Source organism: Hyperolius riggenbachi, chromosome 11, assembly GCF_040937935.1.
Source record: "Hyperolius riggenbachi isolate aHypRig1 chromosome 11, aHypRig1.pri, whole genome shotgun sequence".
Classification (NCBI taxonomy): domain Eukaryota; kingdom Metazoa; phylum Chordata; class Amphibia; order Anura; family Hyperoliidae; genus Hyperolius; species Hyperolius riggenbachi.
The window spans coordinates 35,000,347-35,025,666 of NC_090656.1; the positions used below are offsets into that span (position 1 = coordinate 35,000,347).

Genomic DNA, 25,320 nt, shown 5'->3' on the forward strand with positions numbered 1-25,320 from the left:
CACACTATGGGCCATATCCTATTCAAGGTGATAAGTAGCTTGCAGATGCGAGCTACTTATCACCTTGCCATCGCGCGAGGTTTACTGGCAAATCCTATTGCCCATATCCTTCGCGCGATGGCCGATCGTTAGGGAGCATTACTCAGGCGAAAGCCTGAGCGATGCTCCCTATTACCGAGCGATGGGGAGTGAGGTTTACGCTGTGGTGCTGTCCATCAGCACCACGGCCTCACTCCCCACACATGCGCACTCGTCCGCCGAACATCGCCGACATCTTCCGCCGCAGCATCTGGGGGTCTCCTTTAATAAGGAGACCCCCAGAGCTCCCCGTCGGGTCGCCGCACAGTTTAGAAGCCAGCGCGCAGCTCTGCCCGGCTCCTCTGTCATACGTACCGCCGCCGATCACCCGCCGCCTCTCGCCGCAAAATCCGTCACGTAATTACAGTGTATCTAACACTGTAATTACTGTGCGCATAGAAGGAGCCCGGGCAAAGCATCTTTGAATCTGCAGCCGGGCTCCCCATTGGTCTGCTGTCTGAACCAATAAAATGGCTCACACAGCAGACCAATGGGGAGCCCGGCTGCAGATTCAAAGATGCTTTGCCCGGGCTCCTTCTATGCGCACAGTAATTACAGTGTTAGATACACTGTAATTACGTGACGGATTTTGCGGCGAGAGGCGGCGGGTGATCGGCGGCGGTACGTATGACAGAGGAGCCGGGCAGAGCTGCGCGCTGGCTTCTAAACTGTGCGGCGACCCGACGGGGAGCTCTGGGGGTCTCCTTATTAAAGGAGACCCCCAGATGCTGCGGCGACGACGTGCGTTAGCTAGTTTAGACCTGCTTTTTGCAGGTCTAAGCTAACGAGACATGATAAGGGTAATTGGATTCCGTGTTAAGAACTCGCTGGGCGATTATATCGCCCAAGCGAGTTCTTTTCCGCCTGGGGGGGTCTAAAGTTTAATTAGATTAGGCGATGCCCCCATCGCCTAAGTTAAGAACTCGCCAGTGCTTAGCGCTGGCGAGTTCAGCAATAGAATATGGCCCTATGAGCGTTTGTAGAGTTTTTAAGCGCTGGTGATTTTAGAAAATCGCCCTGATTTCCTATGAGAGTGTTCACATATGAGCATTTCGATTTTCAGCAAATCGCAACAGCGCTACATGTACCATTTTCTGAGAGCTTTTGCTATAATGGAAGGTATAGGAAAAGCACAAAATGCTTGAAAAATTGTTTTGTATAGCGATTTCCCGAGCGCTTTTAAGAATAATTACAATGAGCTCTATTTACAAAACTTCTCATACATGACTTATTTATCACCTATTTTATAAAAAATAACCTTTCAGTACATTTACAAGCAAAATAATCACTCAAAGTAAGTTGTTTCTGATTAACTTCATTACTGTATTACTTTTCTTACCGTAATTATATTATATTTTTGCTCTTTGGGAGCTGAAAAATGTAACATAGATAAAGTGAAAACAGAGGAAAACAGGTGAAAAAGCTTTGTGAATCATGCCCATTGTATTTATTCTTTTCCGGGTCAAAGAGTTCACTTCCTAACTGACGTCAGAATTTTTTTCCCTCTATTCCCCTTAACATGCGTAGTAATTGTGTGATAGACTGTATGGGCCTTTGCTATTGACTCCTAATGTTGGCTCAAAATTACGCAAAATTTAGTTTAATTATGTGAAATTACGAATGGGTTCACAAAACCAGTTGCATTTCCAAATCATAATTACGCATGGACGTAATTGCAAAAATTTACGTGAAATTTTGTGCAACCGTAATTATCATCACTTGCCATGTCTTCCAATCAGGCTGTGGTGCACTGTGCATAAGGAGAGCAGTGAAACAGCACTGGCCACACCCCGAATAGCCGCAGACACAATGAAAAAGAAAAAAGTTTTACAGAGAAGCGCACACTTGCGCCACCAACAGGTAGACTGCTAACATAGCTACAAGATTTATTTATTTTTTATAAGCAATACTTTATATATAAAATTCTAATTCACTTTAAACATATCACCACGATTGATTTCAGAACACTGTGTGATCATTTTTGGATTTTTTTGGCCTTTAACTAAAACTTCAATATAGAATACTAGGGCAGTCTGAAGAAGAGTTATAATGTATATTGAAACTTGACCTTCTAATTTAAAGAGACACTGAAGCGAAAAAAAATGATGATATTATGATTTGTATGTGTAGCACAGCTAAGAAATAAAACATTAAGATCAGATACATCAGTGTAATTGTTTCCAGTACAGGAAGAGTTGAGAAACTCCAGTTGTTATCTCTATGCAAACAAACCATTAAGCTCTCCGACTAATGCTTCATACACACTTGAGATTAAAGTCTTTGAAAAATGCAAGATCACAGACCAATTTTACCCCCTTCCATGTAGTATGAGAGCCATACCTACACAGTCTATTCTATGGAGCTGAACTCCCCATCAGATAAAAATCTTTGCAAGATGCTGCAATCAAAGATGCACGTACACACTCAAAAGATCATTATCTGCAAAAGATCTGTTCCTGCAAACAATCCATTCCTGCAAAATGCATTCATAGTCTATGAGATCTGCAGATCCTCATACACACTTGGTTTAACAGACTTCACCTGCATATCTGGCAATCATCTGCAGATCTGAAGATCCATCCTGGTGGATCTGATCTGCAGATGATCTGCAGATGATTGTCTGTTAAACCAAGTGTGTATGAGGATCTGCAGATCTCATAGACTATGAATGCATTTTGCAGGAATGGATTGTTTGCAGGAACAGATCTTTTGCAGATAATGATCTTTTGAGTGTGTACAGCATCTTTGTGTGCAGCATCTTGCAAAGATTTTATCTGATGGGGAGTTCAGCTCCATAGAACAGACTGTGTAGGTATGGCTCTCATACTACATGGAAGGGGGTAAAATTGGTCTGTGATCTTGCATTTTTCAAAGACTTTTATCTCAAGTGTGTATGAAGCATAAGTTAGTCATGGAGAGGGCCGTTATCTGACTTTTATTATCTCAACTGTTCCTGGACTATTTACTTTTCCTCTGCCAGAGGAGAGGTCATTACTTCACAGACTGCTCTGAAATAATCATTTTGAATGCTGAGTGTTGTGTAATCTGCACATATTATAGAATGATGCAATGTTAGAAAAAACACTATATACCTGAAAATAAAAGTATGAGAATATTTTCTTTGCTGCTAATCTTCTAGTAATTATTCATAGTACACAACCAATTCACTATATCATATTTTTTTTTTCGCTTCAGTGTCTCTTTAATGAGTTAGCTAATGAATGTTATCAATTCTATTCAAAGCACACGGCATGTGCCAAAGCTGCGGGACAAACTAAGCAGATTATTAGATTATTAGGAATTGGGGGCTGCACACAAAGGATCCATTGGTATTACAAGTAAATTCAAGATTTAAAGGAACACTATTGCGAAAAAAGTAGGCAGTTAAAATCTGACAGAATTGACAGGTTTTGGGCCAGTCCATCTCCTCATGGGGGATTCTCAGGGTTTTCTTTGTTTTCAACCGAATTTCCTGAACAGCAGTTGCAAAGTCTAACTGATAAAGCAGTGTGCAAGTGGCAGTTTTGGCAGTTAAACTGCTGTTCAGAAAATGCTGTTGAAAACAAATAAAACCCTGAGAATCCCCCATGAGGAGATGGACTGGCCCAAAACCTGACGGTTCTGTCAAATCTTAACTGCCTACTTTTTTTTCGTGACAGTGGTCGTTTAAAAGGTAACCCGATATGACTACATGTCTGTTGGGCTTTGATGGTTATACTCTGGAAGGGAGTTGGAAGCTAAAAGTGTATAAGGCAAGTGTGCTACAGGTAACATGATTAGACATTTTGAAAGCACAATGAGAGTTTGTTAGGGAATAATTCTTTTTACCCTTTGGCACAGGAAGAATCATCTGTTTTATATTTCCTCTATGTTCATATTTCTTTTTATAATGTACTACTTTTTACATGTTTCTTTTTTTTTCTAGATCTCCTTTTATGTTGAGCTGTTGAATGGTCAAATTTAGATATGTTATATTTTATGTAGATTTATAGACTTACATGATGAGATACATATATATGTTTGATATCGTCACAGACTGGTAAAATCCGCTGATAACGCCATCATCTGTCTATGGCATGTGCTATGTTTACTTTTTTTTTTTGTTAACCTTCCTGGCGGTAAGCCCGAGCTCGGGCTATGCCGTGCAGGAGGATTTCTCAGGCCCTGCTGTGCCGATTTGCTTCCTTTTTTTTTGTGCAACATGCAGCAAGCACTTTGCTAGCTGCGTGTGCATTACGATCGCTGCTGCTCCACGCTGAATCGCCGCTGATCGCCCCCCCCCAGAACGTGGATCGGGACTCCCCTAGACGTTACGACGTCCATGACGTTGGTGACGTCATCCCGCCCCGTCGCTAAGGTGATGGGGGAAGCCCTTCAGGAAATCCCGTTCTTTGAACGGGATTTCCTGATCAAAGATCGCCGGCTCAAAGCGGGCGGGGGGATGCCGCTGTACTGTGGCTATCATGTAGTGAGCCCTAGGCTCGCTACATGATTTAAAAAAAAAAATAGTGCTGCGCTGCCCCCTGGCGGTTTCTAATAGACCGCCAGGAGGGTTAAAGCAGCAGGGACAGCCATACTATGCCAGGAAATAAAGTATAACTACTTGCTCTACTTACATAACAGATGTATTGTACTGGCCATGTTTTGATTTCAGTGAATTTTAAATAGTAATTGAAGAGGATTCTGTTCCTGCATTTGCCATTTTGGTTCCCTCTAACTAAAGCCAATAATGATGTTCTTAGAATCTCAGTCATAGCTAGCTTGCTTTGTAAACACATGAGAGCACAGGCATATAGAAACTAAGTAGTATATGTGCCACAATAAAAAAAAGGTTTAAAAACAAACAAACAAAGCTCACTCCATTTTTGCACTGAAATAGTTGAGGTGTGGTAAATCTCCCTGAAAAGAATTGGGTGTTGGATACCTCCCTGAATAGAACTAGTTGTGGAGATTCTCACTGAATAGAAATGGGTGTGGGAAATCTTGACAAATACCGGTAAATCTGGGTGTGGGAAATTTTAGTGCAGGAAATGTAGTTTTCGATATAAATATTCCAAACTACTCAATTTGCTCCTTTAACTCCACTTCTAAATACTACATACATTCCGAATGCACCAATTATTTCGTAATTAAATTTCATCAAAACGACCGTTGTATTTCAATGTGCAGCAAGCCATAATTTCCAAGAAACGCCAAAATGTTCTGATTATGCTTCCCTATAAAAAAGCTTGTTCAAATTTATATAAGTTTGAAATAACTTTTCTTACCAACTTTTATCACTTTTTTCTTTGTGATAAATGATGAAAATGTGTTTTGTTGATGAGAACAGATCTCCTGGGAGAAAACTCTGGAGAAAGTTTTTACTGAATCGGAGCCAGAGCCTCTTGCATGGAAAGTATTGGATTGTGAAGTCTATAAACATCTGCTCATATTCCTAGAGTCATTCTCCAAGCAGAATGGGAAAATTAAGTCAGGCCAAATATTTCAGGGGAACCGATAATCATTCTCAGGTACACTGAGGAAGTCAGATGCAGGGACCCACTTCCTGTAATCACTCACGCAGGTCAAAGGTTTCAAAACATGAACTGCGTAGCCAACAAACTACAAAAATAAACAAATACATAAATATAAAATAATAAAGGCTACAAAAGTAACTGTTAAAAACTTTTTTATATACATGCTTGCTTTTATTTGCGGAAACACATTATTGCAATCCCACCTGAGCGGCAATGGACAATCTATAATTTATAACAGGCACACATAATAGGATTGCCAGTTAGATGGGGACACCAGCTGTACAATTTAGTAAACAACTTGTTCACTGCAAGGGGCTGCCAAGTTTATTTCATGCCCAGCGGAGCAACTTTCTGAGACTGCAATCATCACCCAAAAACCGTGCCCAGGCCGCTTAATTAGTCAGGCCTGGCGTGTGCGTGAGAGCAGCGCCGCGCACAGCTACTGCCTGGCTCATTAGAGGTCTCTGATCTGTGAAACGGCAGCACGACGCTCAGGAACATCCACACACCCGACTCCAGGTGTTCCGTGGATCAAACGCTCTCCTCATTACCCGACCACAAGATCCTGACTGGCTTTCTGATAACAAATCATATATGATCAGAATTTCCAGCAGGCATACTGTACTTTACTCTTCAGAGGGACAATCTTATCTGCCGTCAATCCTTTGCTCACTACACTAGCTACCCATAAAGTGGAGAATCCTCTTCAAAATTGGCACGCTAACATTCAAATCCTTACACGACCTAAGCCCCGGATACCTGAAGGATTTGTGGCAACTGCATCACACATCCCATAAACTCAGATCAAAAGGATCCAATAACTTAAACCTTTGGAGAAAGAGCTTTCTGCCATGCTGCCCCTACCCTGTGGAATGCCTTGCCAAACTTAATCGAGACAGCTCCAACCCTGGAGGCATTTAAATCAAAACTGAAAAGCAGCTGTTTAGTTTGGCATTTATGATCACGTAACTTTTTCCCCCTGTACGCACCACTATGTACTGATCTGAGACAAGCTTATGCACTTTGCGTCCTACGGGAGAAAAGCACTTTACAAATGTTTCGTTGTTGCTGTTGCCAATGCGGTTATTTCTATTTTGCCTGTTATTAACTTTTTATCTCCTCTGTATCTTCTCCCAAGTGGGAATCTCACCTGATCGCCTGCGCTGCTGGACAGAGGTAGCCAATCAGAGGCAAATACCTCTGAATTGCTGCATGCACATTCCCTGCAAATTCCAAGCAACAGAATTGGGCCAATCAAGTACACTGCCTGCTGATTTTGCTCCAAATTTGGCCCAACGGGCTGATTACCTAAAAAAAAAAAAAATGTGCATTGCCATATCATATAAGTCTGAATTATTTCCCTCTCCCCTTGTGTATCATAATTGATTGTTCACCCTACCCCGAATATGTAAACCTGTATTATTAGCACTACCACTCCAGTGCATGATCTGGCATTATACCACCTGTATTGTATTGTGTATCTTATTGCTTTGTATTACCTGTATTGTTGTACCTATTGTCTATTACATGTTTTGTGCTGCACCCCTTTTATCATTGTCTGTAATCTTATGTAGTGTACAGCGCTGCATAATATGTTAGCACTTTATAAATCCAATAAATAATTATTATTATTCGCATCCCTTTGACCATCTCTATTGATGGGGAAAAAACAGAAATCCCAAATTAAAAGCTGGGCTGTTGCCGCCAGTCCGCAGCTACTGTACATCCTGCCATGGATCCCCCTCCGCCATGCCCCCCTCCAAGTGTTAGGCCCCGTGACAAAAAACTTTTCCATCACTTTTGTGGCCAGAAATAGTCCCTATAGGTTTTAAATTTTGCCTGCCCATTGAAGTCTATGGCGGTTTGCCAGATTCACCTGTTTGCAAACTTTTGCAGAAATTTGCGTTCGAAGTTCGCAAACCGAAAATTTGATGTTCGGGCCATCACTAGATTCACTAGTGATGTGGTCAGGCTCTGGACAGGACAGATGATAGTACTCGATTACCTTAATGAGCTGATTATAGCTTTGATTTTAGCATGAAGCTTTCACCATTACACCCATATTTCTCTTTGGCCCCTTTTCCTTGTTGAGTAAGACCTCATCTCCTTTTTTTTGTAATATAATTTGTATATCTTTATATAGTCAAAGAAAAATCTTTTCACATCATGCTTTTGTCTTCATCAAAAGAAGGAACCTTCTACACAGGTATGCGGGAGTCTGTGAGTGTATATCTCCAGCTGTGTCCTGAACTTGGTTTGGCAGCAGGTGTCAGGTGTGCGGGAGTCTCTCAGTGTATATCTCCTGCTGTGTCCTGAGCTTAGTTTGGAAGCAGGTGTCCGGGAGTCTCTCAGTGTATATCTCCAGCTGTGTCCTGAGCTTGGTTTGGAAGCAGGTGTCCGGGAGTCTCTCAGTGTATATCTCCAGCTGTGTCCTGAGCTTGGTTTGGCAGCAGGTGTCAGGTGTGCAGAAGTCTCCGAGTGTATATCTCTAGCGGTTTCCTGAGCTTAGTTTGGCAGCAGATGTCAGGTGTGCAGGAGTCTCTGAGTGTATATCTCTAGCTGTTTCCTGAGCTTAGTTTGGCAGCAGATGTCAGGTGTGCAGGAGTCTCAGTGTATATCTCCAGCTGTGCCTTGAGCTTAGTTTGGAAGCAGGTGTGCGGGTGTTGGTTTGGCAGCAGGTTTGGAGCTTGGTTTGGCAGCAGGTGTCAGGTGTGCGGGAGTCTCTGAGTATTTATCTCCAGCTGTGTCCTGAGCTTGGTTTGGCAGCAGGTGTCAGGTGTGCAGAAGTCTCTGAGTGTATATCTCCAGCTGTGTCCTGAGCTTAGTTTGGCAGCAGGTGTCAGGTGTGCAGGAGTCTCCGAGTGTATATCACCAGCTGTGCCTTAGTTTGGAAGCAGGTGTAGGGTGTTGGTTTGGCAGCAGGTTTGGAGCTTGGTTTGGCAGCAGGTGTCAGGTGTGCAGAAGTCTCCGAGTGTATATCTCTAGCGGTTTCCTGAGCTTAGTTTGGCAGCAGATGTCAGGTGTGCAGGAGTCTCTGAGTGTATATCTCCAGCTGTGTTCTGAGCTTAGTTTGGAAGCAGGTGTAGGGTGTTGGTTTGGCAGCAGGTTTGGAGCTTGGTTTGGCAGCAGGTGTCTGGTGTGCGAGAGTATCTGGGTGTATATCTCCAGCTGTGTCCTGTGCTTTGTTTGGAAGCAGGTGTAGGGTGTTGGTTTGGCAGCAGGTTTGGAGCTTGGTTTGGCAGCAAGTGTTAGGTGAGCGGGAGTCTCTCAGTGTTTATCTCCAGCTGTGTCCTGAACTTAGTTTGGCAGCAGGTGTCAGGTGTGCGGGAGTTTCTTAGTGTTTATCTCAGGAGTCTAAGTTTATCTCCAACTACCAAGAATCCACTGCCTCTGTCAATGAGCCACCAGGCAGAGCAATTTGGTCAAGTGAAGACCCATTGCTTCTCTTCGCTTTTCTCCACTCACCGCACATGCTGCAATACATTCATTCTGTCACAACAGAGCATGTTGTTAGCCAGCAGGCTAACTACACTTGTGTAACCCTCAACCCAGCGATGTCGCCCGAGGGATCGGGTCCTGATCCACATTGGGCGACATCAATCTAGCGTGTGTATAGGAGTTTTTGCATGATTTCCACATTCCACATACATATTAAACGATGTACATAGACCAGTTCATGGCTCTTGGCGTTATTTAAGTAAAATTAACTAATTTATTTAATCATGAATATCTGATTCACAGAGAGACTTTAACCAGTTGCTGACCCATGACGAGAAAATAAGTATCTGCAATCTCCTCCCTGCAAAATCATAGATAACACTGTTTATAGAGCTTTTATCAACTCAGAGATAAATAGAGTTGAAAAGCAATGACAGCAAACCCCTTTCCTCCCCCCAGGGAATTCAATGGCAGGGCTAATGAGTAAACAAGTGTACAATAAACATTCCAGGAGAAGACAGTAATACACAACACCCTACTTAATTGTTACATCATATACATTATGAAAACAAATGAACTGTTAAAATAATCTGGAGAGATAAACAAAAAATATGTGTGGTTTAATGTACAATAGAAACATTTACATTGAAGCTATAATGTATGCATTTTCCTTTCCTTTTAAAATGTATAGAAAATAAGGTAATCACTAAAAAAAATATCAGCCACAAAAAGCCTAATTTGTCCTGAAAAAAAACAATATATAGATAATTTAGTTGTGATAATTATTGATAAAGTTATTGCCAAAGCAATCAGAGCTGAGCTGAATAGTGAAAACAACCAGGATAGGGAAGTGGTTTAAAATATACTATATGGCATTACAAAAGCTAAATGCATTATTTACTATTATGATATTGTTTGAAAAGGGGAAATCTTTTTATTGATACATTTGTTTGAGTCTTCTAAGATACTTATTTGGTGGTTGGGGACACAACATTTTTGTCCATCAGAATTTTATAATCTCAAACTTACAACAAGCTGGTTAAACTTAGAGTGGGAGGAATACATTCAGACTGTGCTTTCCTTCCATATCACAACTCTATTCACTGACCCTATTCCAGGATGACAACAGAAGCAGGGGCGTAGCAATAGGGGGTGCAGAGGTAGCGGCCGCATCGGGGCCCTTGGGCCAGAGGGGCCCCGAAGGGCCCTCCTTCAATTACAGTATTAGCTCTCTATTAGTCCTGTGCTCATAATAATCACTTCTATAGATACTTTGATTAGTGGTAATCATTAACAAACTGTTCCCCATCCCCTTCTTGTACCTCTGACACTGTAGTTGCCATTGGCAGGTTTTGGTGCACTGTATCAATTGTTATGTATAGAGTGCTTGGGGGGGCCCCATTGTAAAACTCGCATCAGGGCCCACGGGTCCTTAGCTACGCCACTGAACAGAAGGTTTTAGACACAGGTGAAAAGGAGCATGGGGAACACTAACAGGTCAGTCAATAGTTCCTGTGATTCAGTCAAAGGAATGAAAAAAACAGAATCCATGCTCATCACCTCAAGTAAGAACATTTAAATCTATATATTTAAAAGGCAGTTGTAATATGCATGGAGTGTTATTACAACTGGCTGTGTAATGACGGGAGAGGGGGGGAGAGCGCTTGTGTGTACACACACGTTAGGGAGCGTGTGTGTGTGTGTGTGTGTGTGTGTGTGTGTGTGTGTGTGTGTGTGTGTGTGTGTGTGTGTGTGTGTGTGTGTGTGTGAGTACATACGTGGGAAAAGCATGTGTGTGTGTGTGGGGGGGGTGGATTATTCTGGTCTTTTAACATGCAAGCATGCAAGCATACAGTGCATCAACCTATCTAAAGATTAGGAGCACCTATCCTAATGTCCTCTCTTGGGACAGAAAGAGCATCAATATTTGCTTACAAATCATACAACAATCTGTGCTTCATAACTGTAACCACTAAATGACAAGCTGACTTATAAAAACATCCTGCTAGAGCCTCTTAATGGCTCCAGGACGTTTATATATGTCAGGTAGTGTTGCTGCCGCTGTGCGCGCTCCCGCGCGTGCATCCCTGTGCGCGTGAAAATAGTAGAAAAAAAACCACCAAAGAAAAAATACACCTTTATCCAGTGGCGTAGCTAAGGAGCTGTGGGCCCCGATGCAAGTTTTACAATGGGGCCCCCCAGGCACTCTATACATAACAATTGATACGGCGCACCAAAACCTGACAATGGCAACTACAGTGTCAGAGGTGCAAGAAGGGGATGGGGAAGAGCTTGTTAATGTTTACCACTACTCAATGTATATATAGAAGTGATTATTATGAGCACAGGACCAACAGAGAGCGAATACTGTAGTTGAGGGAGGGCCCTTCGGGGCCCCTCTGGCCCAAGGGCCCCGATGCGGTCGCTACCGCTGCACCCCCTATTGCTACGCCCCTGCCTTTATCTCCAAATTCTATATTGTCACCATACTTTGTACTAGGGACATAATTAAAATGTTGTGATAACCAGGACAAATAGGCAGATCAAATGTATGGGTTTTATGCACAGTAGAAGGATATGTATGTTAAAACTATAGGGGATAAAATTGGAGAAATAGTGTATTTTTTCATTTTTTCCTAGTTTTTCCCTTTAAATTGCATAGGAAAAGTAATTACTGAAAGCAAATATCGACCCCAAAAAGCCCAATTGGCAGTGAAAAAAACAAGATATAGATCATTTCATTGTGATTAGTAGTGATTAAGCTATTGGCAAATGAAAGGGATGAGTACCAAAATGTGAAAATCGCTCGTCCGTTAGGGTAAAAACGCCTTTGGGGAAAGGGGGTTAAAATACCATGGAAACAATGTTTAATAATATTGGGCTGATGGATTTTAGTCTTATAAAGAGCAACATAAATAAATATTAATTATTTCTGTGATCAGAAAAAAAAAAAATATTTCGAATTTAATATCTAGGAGGGTCTGGAAGGGTAAGAGTAGCGAGCCAAGAGTACATATTATTCTGGCGCTATTCAGGTCGGCACAGGGAGAGCTGCCGCTAAACTCAACTCCAAGGCAGTGCTAAATACTATCTACCCCTCCCCCCCCCGGAGTTGTCGCAACTTGGAGGGAGATGTAATTCGGGGTCTGGCAGCTGCCGGAAGCCCCGAATTACCGATATGCATTGCTGCTATGACGGCGCCCGGCTCTGAAATAACCTGCTTTGCCACTGGCTGTTCCTCTCACCTCTAAGATGCTGCTCCTCTCTGTCCCTCCCTCCACTGACTGCTCCTCTCACTTCTCACATGCTGCTCCTCTCTGTAACTTCCTCCAATGACTGCTCCTCTCTGTCACTCCCCTCCACTGGCGAGTACATATTTAACTGGGCGCCGCTCAGTTCGGCATGGGGAGAGACGAATCACAAGGCGGCGTAAAATACTATTCCGCCTCCGAGCTGTTGCAACTCAGAGGGAGATGTAATTCAGGGTATGGCAGCCTCCAGAGCCCCGAATTAACGTTATGCAGGGCGCACAGCATTGCATTGCTGCTATGACAGTGCCCAGCTTCAGCTCATGGTGCTCAGCGCTGTGCATCAAAATAACATGCTTTGACGAGTTAAGGAGGGCCCCTATGACAGGGCTTGGTGAGCTGGCAGGAAGGTTAAGGGTTTAAATTGTAGATGGGGATGTTAGAACAGGAAGGTGAGGGTTAGAAGAGGAGGAGCATGCTTAGGGGAAGGAAGTAGGAGGAGCTGGGCCTTCAGGGAAGTCCCAGAGAAGATTAGGAGGCAGAAGTTCCCGCCCTCCCTCACTAGGACCAGAGTATTATTGATCTAGGTGTATGATTGGGTGGTTTGTCGTTGCAGCTGGCGGCCGGTTGAGATTTCTGGAGATTGGTGGTAATATGGTTGATAGAGATTTGCACTCCTCGTGTCAATTGGTGGTTCTTCAGTGAGAAATGGTTGCAATTGTCCACAAGTCAGTGACTGCATCTGGGTTTAATAGCTGCATGCCTAACATGGAGCTTAGCCTCCGGATTCCTTGACAACTTATGGATGGTTCATTATGGTTACGTGTTTTTTTATTACCCTATTGTTAGGATCAGGAGACTGTTGACCTCACCACTGATATAGAACCACTCCAGCGCAGAGTCTAAGTGACCACGGGTCTTCACCGACACCCCCCTAATGGAGATGCCGGAACACCCCCCTAATGGGGATGCCGCGCTTCGCTGCCTAGTGCCCACCAGGTTGCGCCAGAGGAAGCTCCACAGTGGTTCGGAGAACAGGAGGATACTACTGAGTGAAGGACTGGGGTGAAGAGACGTATTCCACAGTACAAGCCAAGGGTCAGGGCAGGCAGAGTTCAAGAATGGTCGGGGTCACAAGCCAAGGGTCAGGGCAGGCTGAGTTCAAGGATGATCGATGTCACAAGCCGAAGGTCGGGGCAGGCGGAGTTCAAGGATGGTCGAGTACACAGGCCGGGTCACAACAGGAGATCAGAGATAAATATATCAAGGTATCACACTAGGAACACTAGCCAAACTGCCAGAACAAGCAGCACTGCAGTGAAGGGCAGTGCTGCTTAAATACTGGTGGCAATTGAATCTGGCGCCAGAATTAACGCCTGCGCATGCGCAGTGCGCCGTGCTGAACGCGCGCACCACCCTGCGCAAGCGCAGTGCGCAGCGTCGCGTGCGCGCACACAGCTCCGCGCACGCGCGTCCAGCGCGCAGCGCATGCGCGCTGTGCGCGCAACATCGTGCGCCATCTTGACTTGAAAGGGACTACAAGACTCAGCGTCCCTCCGCGCGCACGCGTAGAGACCCCTGCCTGGAAGCGTTGAGGGTCACGGACCCGGTGAGTATGACATTGCCCCCCCCCTAATGGCAACCTCCGGGTGCCCTCAGGTCTTGGTTTCTGTGGGAATCTTTGATGGAACTGCCTAATCAATCTCGGAGCGTGAATATTCCTGCCCGGTTCCCAAGAGTTCTCCTCCATACCAAAACCCTTCCACTTAATTAAATACTGAATGGAATTCCTAATCCTCCTGCTATCCAGGATCTTCTCTACCTCAAATTCCTCCACACCCTCTACAAGAACTGGAGCAGGAGGGCAAGGGCAACGTCCAGGAAATTTACTAACCTCCACTTTCTTTAAACAGGAGACATGGAATACTGGGTGCACCCGTAAGGACCTTGGCAATGACAACTTAAAGGCTACTGGATTCACCTGCTTCTGAATAGGAAAAGGTCCAATAAATTTTGGCCCAAGCTTCTTGGATGGACATCGAAGCTTTAAATTAACTGTAGAGAGCCAAACCTGATCTCCTGGTACAAGACTTGGCCCCTGCTTTCTGTGTCTGTCGGCGAATCTCTTTCCCTTCTCTTGGGATTCTTTCAGAATTCTTTGTACTTTAAAGAAGTTGTCGGTGATGGAAGATATTCTCTCCTGGACTCCTGGAACCTTAGATTCCGACTTGAAACCTAACAGAAATGAAGGATGGAATCCATAATTCACAAAAAATGGAGATTGGTTGGTGGAGGCATGGATTGTGTTATTAAAAGCAAATTCTGCAGTGGCCAGGAGTGAAGACCAGTCTTCTTGTGAAGCAGATGAAAAACATCGGAGGTACTGTTCAAGGGTCTGGTTTGTTCGTTCTGTTTGACCGTTAGTTTGCGGATGATAGCCTGATGATAATGAAGTGTGAATATTCAGTCTGTTGCACAACTCCTGCCAAAACTTAGAGGTGAACTGGACTCCTCGATCTGAAACAATGTCTCTAGGTAATCCGTGGAGTTTAACTACTTCTTTCAAAAAAATTTCCGCAGTTTCTGCAGCCGTGGGCAGTCCCCTAAGAGGGAAGAAGTGTGCCATTTTGGAGAATCGGTCGACTACCACGAAGATAGTCGTGAAACCCTTGGAAGGCGGAAGTTCTACTATGAAGTCCATGGCTATGTTCTCCCAGGGTCGTTCTGGAATGGGCAGCGGGTTCAACAGACCCCAGGGCTTGGTGCGGGAACTCTTGGACCGGGCACAGGTCTCGCAAGTCTCCACAAAATGATAGCAGTCCTTGGTCATCTCAGGCCACCAAAAAGTTCTTTGTAATAACTCGAGTGTCTTCGCCATTCCAAAATGGCCTGCTAGCTTATCATCATGACAGGCCTGAAGGACAGAAAGTCGTGACCTGGGAGGAACAAAGATCTTTTCCTGGTAATAGTAGAGACCATCCTTGAGCAGCAAATCGAGGGAGGTGTCAAGAAGAGCGGATTCCTGTTGGATAGAAGTGAGTAGACTTGATTGAAGAAGTAAGAAGTGTTGTGATGATAAGATATTCTCCGGAATTGAGCTGGGAACAGTCTCAGAATGGAACATACGTGACAGAGCGTCCGGTTTAGTATTCTTAGAGCCAGGGCGGTAAGTTAAGTGGAAGTTAAACCTTGAGAAAAACAGGGACCATCTTGCTTGTCGAGGCTTCAATCTCTTGGCTGAACGGAGATATTCGAGGTTTTTATGATCTGTGAAAATGAGGATAGGATGTTCTGCTCCCTCCAATAAGTAACGCCATTCCTCCAGGGCGGCTTTGATAGCAAGGAGTTCTCGATCCGCCACATCATAGTTCCTTTCGGCAGGGTTAAGTTTCCGCGAGAAGAATGCAATAGGATGGAGAAGGTCTTTAGGATCGAATCGTTGTGACAAGATGGCTCCAATAGCAATCTCTGAGGCGTCCACCTCCAGGATGAAAGGCTTAGAAGGTTCCGCATGTCTCAGAACAGGCGCCGAAGTGAAGCAGGTCTTCAACTTTTCAAAGGCCTCTTGGGCTTCGGAAGTCCAGTGGAAAGTCTGCCGGGTACTGGTTAATTGTGTGATGGGGGCCACTACTTGAGAGAAATTCTTGATAAATCTTCTATAGAAGTTGGAGAAACCAATAAACCTCTGTACAGCCTTTCTATCAGAAGGGACGGGCCAATCCAGAATGGCAGAGACTTTCTGTGGATCCATTTCTAGACCGCCAGGTGAAATCTTTAACCCCAGAAACTGGATAGACCTCCTTTCGAATTCGCACTTTTCAGGTTTAGCGTAAAGGCCGTGAGTCCTAAGACGAGACAGCACTTTCTTGACATGAGCCCGGTGTTCCTCCAGGGAAGAGGAAAAGACTAGTATATCGTCCAAGTACACCACCATGAAATCATCAATGAAATCACGAAAGATATCGTTCACGAAGTGCTGGAATGTGGCTGGGGCATTACATAGGCCGAAAGGCATCACTAGATACTCGAAATGCCCGAACCTAGAACGGAAAGCTGTCTTCCACTCGTCTCCTTCTCGAATACGGACCAGGTTATAAGCTCCACGGAGATCCAGTTTGGAGAATATCCTGGCAGTACGGAGTCTTTGGAATAGGTCTGACATGAGAGGCAATGGATACCGATTCTTAATTGTAATCTTGTTTAGTTCCCTATAGTCTATGCATGGACGAAGGGAACCGTCCTTCTTCTCCACGAAAAAGATTCCTGCCCCGGCAGGTGAAGTGGATGGGCGAATGAAGCCCTTTTTGAGATTTTCATCAATGTAGTCCTTCAATACTTGGGATTCTGGCTCAGATAGTTGATAAGTCCTTCCAAAGGGAATGGAGGTACCTGGCTGAAGATCAACAGGGCAGTCATAGATGCGATGAGGGGGTAAGGCGTCAGCCCCTGACTTGTCGAAGACATCCAAGAAGTCATGATAGGCCGAGGGAACAGAGTCCTTCTTCTTGGAATCTAAGCAGAAAAGGATTCCGGCCCGAGGGAAACAACTGCGGAGACAATAATCTGAACGGAAAGACACTTCACCCGTGCTCCAATCAATGGTTGGGTTGTGCATCTTTAACCAGGGCATGCCCAGAATGATCGGGAAGAGTGGAGAAGGGAGCAAATCAAAACAGAGGTATTCGTGATGTTCTTCTTGAATGGTGATCATCAAGGGGAAAGTTTCTGATGTAATAGGACCGGAGCTGATGGAAGATCCATCAGCCAGCTGGATGGTGAGTGGAACCCCCTTACAGCGGGTTGGAAGCTGAAGTTGTGAGGCCAGGTTGATGTCGAAGAAGCAGGAGCAGGCTCCGGAGTCGATGATAGCCTTGACTCTAACGGTCTCTCCTCTGGGGCCCTGAAACGAGAGGGTAAGAGGGATATGAGAGACTGCCAGTAGTTGGGTAGTACTGTCCTTGCAGCAAGGTCGGTCAGGCTTACCCGAAGGCCTGACTGGACAATTCAACCGGAAGTGGCCCGGGGCTCCACAGTAGAGGCACAGATTGGCAGATCTTCTGCGTTGTCTCTCCTCCTGAGAGATGGCAGGTCGAGCCAACCCCAGTTGCATAGGCTCAGGAACCTCCGATGTGGCAGAAGAAACAGGAAAGCTAGGAGTAGTGGAAGCTTCGGCCATAGAAGGGACCCATATGGGACGAGAAGGGCCTGCTCTTTCCAACCGTCTTTCTCTTAGTCGCCGGTCAATCTGGACAGACAAACGAATGAGGTCTTTTAAAGTATCTGGGACTCCAACTCTGGCTAGTTCATCCTTCAGCACATCAGATAGGCCTTGTCTGAACTGAAACTTAAGCGCTGACTCATTCCAAGAGGTGTCTCCTGACCAGCGACGGAAATCGGTGACATATTCCTCCACTGGCCTCTTTCCCTGACGTAAGGCTTGGAGAGCAGTCTCTGCAGATGCCCCTCTTCCGGGGTCGTCATACAGTTCCGCCATGGCATCAAAGAAGGTAGTGACACTGGTTAAGGCTGGATCGCTCTGTTCAACCATCCGGAGGGCCCAGGCTTGAGGTTCGCCTTGCAGAAGGGAGATGATGGCTCCGACCTTGATCCCTTCACTGGAGAAGGTTCGGGGCAGTAAGGTGAAATGGAGGCGACAAGCGCTCTGGAACAGCCGGAATTTAGATCGGTCCCCTGAAAACCGATCAGGTAGTGGTAATCTGGGCTCTGGTGTAGCAGTAGCTGCTCCTTCCACAGCAATAGGCACAATGTTGACTGCAGGAACTTGAACTGCCGCTGGGGCTGCGGGAGCAGGAGCGGAAGCAGGAGCTGGAATAACCGGCTGATTCCTAAGAAATTCCCGGATCTCGGAGTTCTCCTTTTGGACCTCTGCGACTGAAAGTGTTAGCTGGGAGACCATTTCACATAATAGGTCCATCTGTGTTCGTCCTCCACTAGTATCCATGATGGCTGCTTGTTACTGTTAGGATCAGGAGACTGTTGACCTCACCACTGATATAGAACCACTCCAGCGCAGAGTCTAAGTGACCACGGGTCTTCACCGACACCCCCCTAATGGAGATGCCGGAACACCCCCCTAATGGGGATGCCGCGCTTCGCTGCCTAGTGCCCACCAGGTTGCGCCAGAGGAAGCTCCACAGTGGTTCGGAGAACAGGAGGATACTACTGAGTGAAGGACTGGGGTGAAGAGACGTATTCCACAGTACAAGCCAAGGGTCAGGGCAGGCAGAGTTCAAGAATGGTCGGGGTCACAAGCCAAGGGTCAGGGCAGGCTGAGTTCAAGGATGATCGATGTCACAAGCCGAAGGTCGGGGCAGGCGGAGTTCAAGGATGGTCGAGTACACAGGCCGGGTCACAACAGGAGATCAGAGATAAATATATCAAGGTATCACACTAGGAACACTAGCCAAACTGCCAGAACAAGCAGCACTGCAGTGAAGGGCAGTGCTGCTTAAATACTGGTGGCAATTGAATCTGGCGCCAGAATTAACGCCTGCGCATGCGCAGTGCGCCGTGCTGAACGCGCGCACCACCCTGCGCAAGCGCAGTGCGCAGCGTCGCGTGCGCGCACACAGCTCCGCGCACGCGCGTCCAGCGCGCAGCGCATGCGCGCTGTGCGCGCAACATCGTGCGCCATCTTGACTTGAAAGGGACTACAAGACTCAGCGTCCCTCCGCGCGCACGCGTAGAGACCCCTGCCTGGAAGCGTTGAGGGTCACGGACCCGGTGAGTATGACACCTATTGTAATATAATTGTATGAATAAAGATGGTCTGCTTTGGCCTAAATTGTTCCATTGTGAAAACAAGCAGTCCTGGTGGTCATTTGGGGTACTGGTTCGGAGATCGGGTATGGTTCAGGTGTCAGCTAGATTGCTATACCAATATCATGACTGTGAATATTGGCCTTATGGCAAGAGTGAACCGGAAACACACAAATTATTATTTTCTAATATACAACAATAAAGCACATTATATTGAGCTGCATGAAATGGAAAATAAGCTCAGAGTAAACAGGCCACATATAATCTGATCCTAACGAATCACACAGTGTGGGCGGCTCTTTCGACTCCATGTACTTCCCAGTTCCTGTATAGTACAACCCCCCTTTCCCAAATACAAGCTGTGCTCTGTCTGAACAGGGAAAAGGTCCCTCAAACCCATCTCCACATGCTCACATTTCACCTTACATGTCCCTCAGAGCTTTTCAGAAAACTTCAAATTGGAAAGAAGCGAAACGAGAATTACAGTTTGCGGTGATTGCAACTTTTCTGACCAAACCACCAGAGTGACTCAAAATTACACAGCTAAGAAAACATCAATAACAGATTGTCAACCGCCTCAAAAACAGATTGCTTAAAAACCCCATCTGAGGCATAATAACAGACATTTTTCTGCACCCCTCAATTTGCCCCTTTCCCAAATATTAGTGTCCTGTCAAAAGGCTTGAACTGGAATGAGACGAGAAGAAGAAATGTTGATAAAGAGAGGGCAGTAGATAATAAGTGCGCGGAAAGCAGACAAACATCGCTTAGCTTGTCCCAAACAACCACACGATATCCATCAATGTTAATGGCGCGGTGACAAATGGCCATCTCTATAATTAAGCTGGGTTTGTACAGCATGCTGCTGCCACTTGGTGCGGACAAATCAAACATATGGATGATTACCAAATACGATGGCATAAATATCCCCAATTTTCTTCTGGCGAGCCCCGTAAAAGGCGCAGCAATAACATTGGGCGATTGTCACTCACACCATCTGGACAGAAAGTCAGAAGCTGCCAGAAGCATATTACACATTTTAATGTTGTTGTGATCCCTTAAGATTACATATCCTAGGCGATTTGTCATATAACATTGCTCTGTGTGTCCTCCAAGAGGCCCGGCGTGCCAGAGCCAGAATCACGGCCGTATCGTTCCGCGGCTCAGCGCCGGCCCGGACAGCTCTGCCCCATGTTTGTTGTGACAATTAAGGCGATTTAAACGGTAACTGTACGAGTGAGCATTGTCTGATTCTCTTGGCTGCCTGGCTTAGGATTTCTGCAGATCTTCAGCCAGACATTGGATTCTGTCCTAAATATGTATCCAGATTATAAATGAGAATTAGCATGTTCTAGCAAGAACCGTGCCTGCTGTTCAAATAAACACTGCGGAGAGAACATGCTCCCATCTGATCTGCACTGCTCGGCGGAGGAACACGCGCCCTTCTGATCTGCACTGCTCGGCGGAGGAACACGTGCCCCTTTGATCTGCACTGCTCAGGGGAGGAACACTCGCCCTTCTGATCTGCACTGCTCAGGGGAGGAACACTTCCCCTTCTGACCTGCACTGCTCAGTGGAGGAACATGCACCCCTCTGATCTGATCTGCTCAGGGGAGGAACACGCGCCCCTCTGATCTGCACTGCTCAGCAGAGGAACAAGCGCCCCTCTGATCTGCACTGCTCAGCAGAGGAACATGCGCCCCTCATCTGCACTGCTCAGCAGAGGAACACGCACCCCTCTGATCTGTACTGCTCAGGGGAGGAGCACGCGCCCCTCTGATCTGCACTGCTCAGGGGAGGAACACGGGCCCTTCTGATCTGCACTGCTCAGGGGAGGAACACGGGCCCTTCTGATCTGCACTGCTCAGGGGAGGAACACTCGCCCCTCTGATCTGCACTGCTCAGGGGAGGAACACTCGCCCTTCTGATCTGCACTGCTCAGGGGAGGAACACGTGCCCTTCTGATCTGCACTGCTCAGGGGAGGAACACGTGCCCTTCTGATCTGCACTGCTCAGGGGAAGAACACGCGCCCCTCTGATCTGCACTGCTCAGGGGAGGAACACGCACCCCTCTGATCTGTACTGCTCGGTGGAGGAACACGCGCTCCTCTGATCTGTACTGCTCAGGGGAGGAACACGCGCTCCTCTGATCTGCACTGCTCAGGGGAGGAACACGCGCCCCTCTGATCTGCACTGCTCAGGGGAGGAGCACTCGCCCCTCTGATCTGTACTGCTCGGTGGAGGAACACGCGCTCCTCTGATCTGCACTGCTCAGGGGAGGAACACGCGCCCCTCTGATCTGCACTGTTCAGAGGAGGAACACTCCCCCTCTGATCTGTACTGCTCAGGGGACGAACACGTGCCCCTCTGATCTGCACTGCTCGGGGAGGAACACGCGCCCCTCTGATCTGCACTGCTCGGCGAAGGAACACGTTGCCTATCTGATCTGTACTGCGCAGGGGAGGAACACACACCTGATCTGCACTGCTCAGGGGAGGAACACTCGCCCTTCTGATCTGCAGTTCTGGGGGGAGGAATACGCGCCCCTCCGATCTGCACTGCTCGGTGGAGGAACACGCGCCCCTCTGATCTGTACTGCTCAGGAGAGGAACACGCGCCCCTCTGATCTGTACTGCTCAGGGGAGGAACACGCGCCCCTCTGATCTGCACTGCTCAGGGGAGGAACACGCGTCCCTCTGATCTGAACTGCTCAGGGGAGGAGCGCATATCCCTAATTTGTGCTGCTTGGGGGAGGGGAGGTGATGGGGTCTCAATGTGAGCTCAGAGGTGCTAAGTCCTCACCAGAGCACCCCCCACAGAATGAGGGATGGTACTGCACCTCTTTGCTGCCTGGTACCACCAGGTCACCACCCCTCCCCTTCCCCCCAGGCTTGCCCATAGTTAAAGGTGCAGTTAGTAACAGTTATTGGGACGATCAATATCATGCAGGATTAGAACAGGCAGAGTTCAATCAAAGCTAATAAACCAGTCAAACATATCAGACAGATAGTTATAAGGCATTCCCAGATAAGTGGCGGATATCAGACAGACTGTTGAATCAAAACTAACAAATTAGCCATGGTTAGACACACAGACCAGTCCCCCACCTTCCCACCTACATACACACAGAGCAAGAAGCAGTTTTCTATCTTCCCACCTACATACACACAGAGCAAGAAGCAGTTTTCTACCTTCCCACCTACATACACATAGAGCAAGAAGCAGTTTTCTACCTTCCCACCTACACACAGAGCAAGAAGCAGTTTTCTACCTTCCCACCTACATACACATAGAGCAAGAAGCAGTTTTCTACCTTCCCACCTACACACAGAGCAAGAAGCAGTTTTCTACCTTCCCACCTACATACAGAGCAAGAAGCAGTTTTCTACCTTCCCACCTACATACACATAGAGCAAGAAGCAGTTTTCTACCTTCCCACCTACATACAGAGCAAGAAGCAGTTTTCTACCTTCCCACCTACATACACATAGAGCAAGAAGCAGTTTTCTACCTTCCCACCTACATACAGAGCAAGAAGCAGTTTTCTACCTTCCCACCTACATACAGAGCAAGAAGCAGTTTTCTGCCTTCCCACCTACGTACACAGAGCAAGAAGCAGTTTTCTACCTTCCCACCTACATACCCACAGAGCAAGAAGCAGTTTTCTACCTTCCCACCTACATACACACAGAGCAAGAAGACGTTTTCTACCTTCCCACCTACATACACTCAGAGCAAGAAGCAGTTTTCTACCTCCCCACCTATATACACATAGAGCAAGAAGCAGTTTTCTACCTACCCACCTACATACACACAGAGCAAGAAGCAGTTTTCTACCTACCCACCTACATACACATAGAGCAAGAAGCAGTTTTCTACCTTCCCACCTACATACAGAGCAAGAAGCAGTTTTCTACCTTCCCACCTACATACACATAGAGCAAGAAGCAGTTTTCTACCTTCCCACCTACATACAGAGCAAGAAGCAGTTTTCTACCTTCCCACCTACATACAGAGCAAGAAGCAGTTTTCTGCCTTCCCACCTACTTACACAGAGCAAGAAGCAGTTTTCTGCCTTCCCACCTACGTACACAGAGCAAGAAGCAGTTTTCTACCTTCCCACCTACATACCCACAGAGCAAGAAGCAGTTTTCTACCTTCCCACCTACATACACACAGAGCAAGAAGACGTTTTCTACCTTCCCACCTACATACACTCAGAGCAAGAAGCAGTTTTCTACCTCCCCACCTATATACACATAGAGCAAGAAGCAGTTTTCTACCTACCCACCTACATACACATAGAGCAAGACGCAGTTTTCTACCTTCCCACCTACATACACATAGAGCAAGAAGCAGTTTTCTACCTTCCCACCTACATACATATAGAACAAGAAGCAGTTTTCCACCTTCCCACCTACATACACACAGAGCAAGAAGCAGTTTTCTGCCTTCCCACCTACATACACACAGAGCAAGAAGCAGTTTTCTGCCTTCCCACCTACATACCCACAGAGCAAGAAGCAGTTTTCTGCCTTCCCACCTACATACAGAGCAAGAAGCAGTTTTCCACCTTCCCACCTACATATACATAGAGCAAGAAGCATTTTTCTGCCTTCCCACCTACATACACACAGAGCAAGAAGCAGTTTTCTGCCTTCCCACCTACATACAGAGCAAGAAGCAGTTTTCTGCCTTCCCACCTACATACACGCAGAGCAAGAAGCAGTTTTCCACCTTCCCACCTACATACAGAGCAAGAAGCAGTTTTCTGCCTTCCCACCTACATACACGCAGAGCAAGAAGCAGTTTTCTGCCTTCCCACCTACATACAGAGCAAGAAGCAGTTTTCCACCATTCCCACCTACATACAGAGCAAGAAGCAGTTTTCCACCTTCCCACCTACATACCCACAGAGCAAGAAGCAGTTTTCTGCCTTCCCACCTACATACAGAGCAAGAAGCAGTTTTCCACCATTCCCACCTACATACATACAGAGCATGAAGCAGTTTTCCACCTTCCCACCTACATACAGAGCAAGAAGCAGTTTTCCACCTTCCCACCTACATACCCACAGAGCAAGAAGCAGTTTTCTGCCTTCCCACCTACATACAGAGCAAGAAGCAGTTTTCCACCATTCCCACCTACATACATACAGAGCAAGAAGCAGTTTTCTGCCTTCCCACCTACATACAGAGCAAGAAGCAGTTTTCCACCATTCCCACCTACATACATACAGAGCAAGAAGCAGTTTTCTGTCTTCCCACCTACATACAGAGCAAGAAGCAGTTTTCTACCTCCCCACCTACATACACATAGAGCAGATGATACCCCAACCCAGGCAGGCCAAGGGAAGGAGAAGTACAATATATTACCATGTTGGTCAGAACTCTTTACACTTATTACACTTATTATTATTACACTTATTAGTCACTTATTTCACTATCCTAACAACCACCCAGGAATCTGCAATCATAAAATATTACATTGAAATGACAGATGTCAAAGATAAGTCGCAGGACTAGTCCTCTTCAATCCTCCTCTATCCTAGCAGAGAGAACCAGAGCACTCTTCAGGCTTACTTTGTTGTACTCAGGATTCTTCCAATTATGTGAGCAGGGATTTGTTTTTGGCAATTTCATTCAGTAAAAATACCTTTGTAAAGTTTCATTGAGTGGGAAACCTTATAAAAATAATTATTTCATTTGTAGCAGTTTATCTTTCTTCTATTTTTTCCTCCAACATTATTCTCACAGTGTCTCTCTGGTGAGCGCTCGATGGCAGCACAAAAATAAATTAGATCTCAAATCCTAAGGCTGCGGCTGGGCCCTTTAATTCCATCCAGCAATCCCTGAGCTATTCCTCACAGACAGACCCCGATTATTCTATTGTCTGTGATGCTACCAGTCTATCAAGAACCTGCCCAATTCAATTGTGTCCAAAGCTGTCAATCAAACATTTCAGGAGACCAGCAATAAATTCTGCAACTGACAACTTAAATATATAAAAGGTATAAAACGGCAGGTATTCGTGTTTTATCCCAATGGAATGACCCTTTACAGAGAGATCCTTTAGGCTGGTTTTATACCTGGCTAGAGCATTGCGGTTTCGATGCGAGGGGGTGGAGCATCGTACCACAGCGCCAAAGAAATCAATTCATATGAACCCGCAGCAGAATGCAGAGACAGGAGCATATGCATAGCACTGCACGTCCTTTTCCAGCCCTCGCCCAGTGACGGGACAGGAAGTACGTCACTGGG

General features: G+C 46.1%; 1 protein-coding gene across 6 annotated transcripts in view; it reads right to left on the minus strand.

The window, feature by feature from the left end:
* Window positions 1-25,320, minus strand: part of CDH13 (cadherin 13) — a 1,882,652-nt gene that overhangs the window by 596,263 nt on the left and 1,261,069 nt on the right. The window lies entirely within an intron of this gene.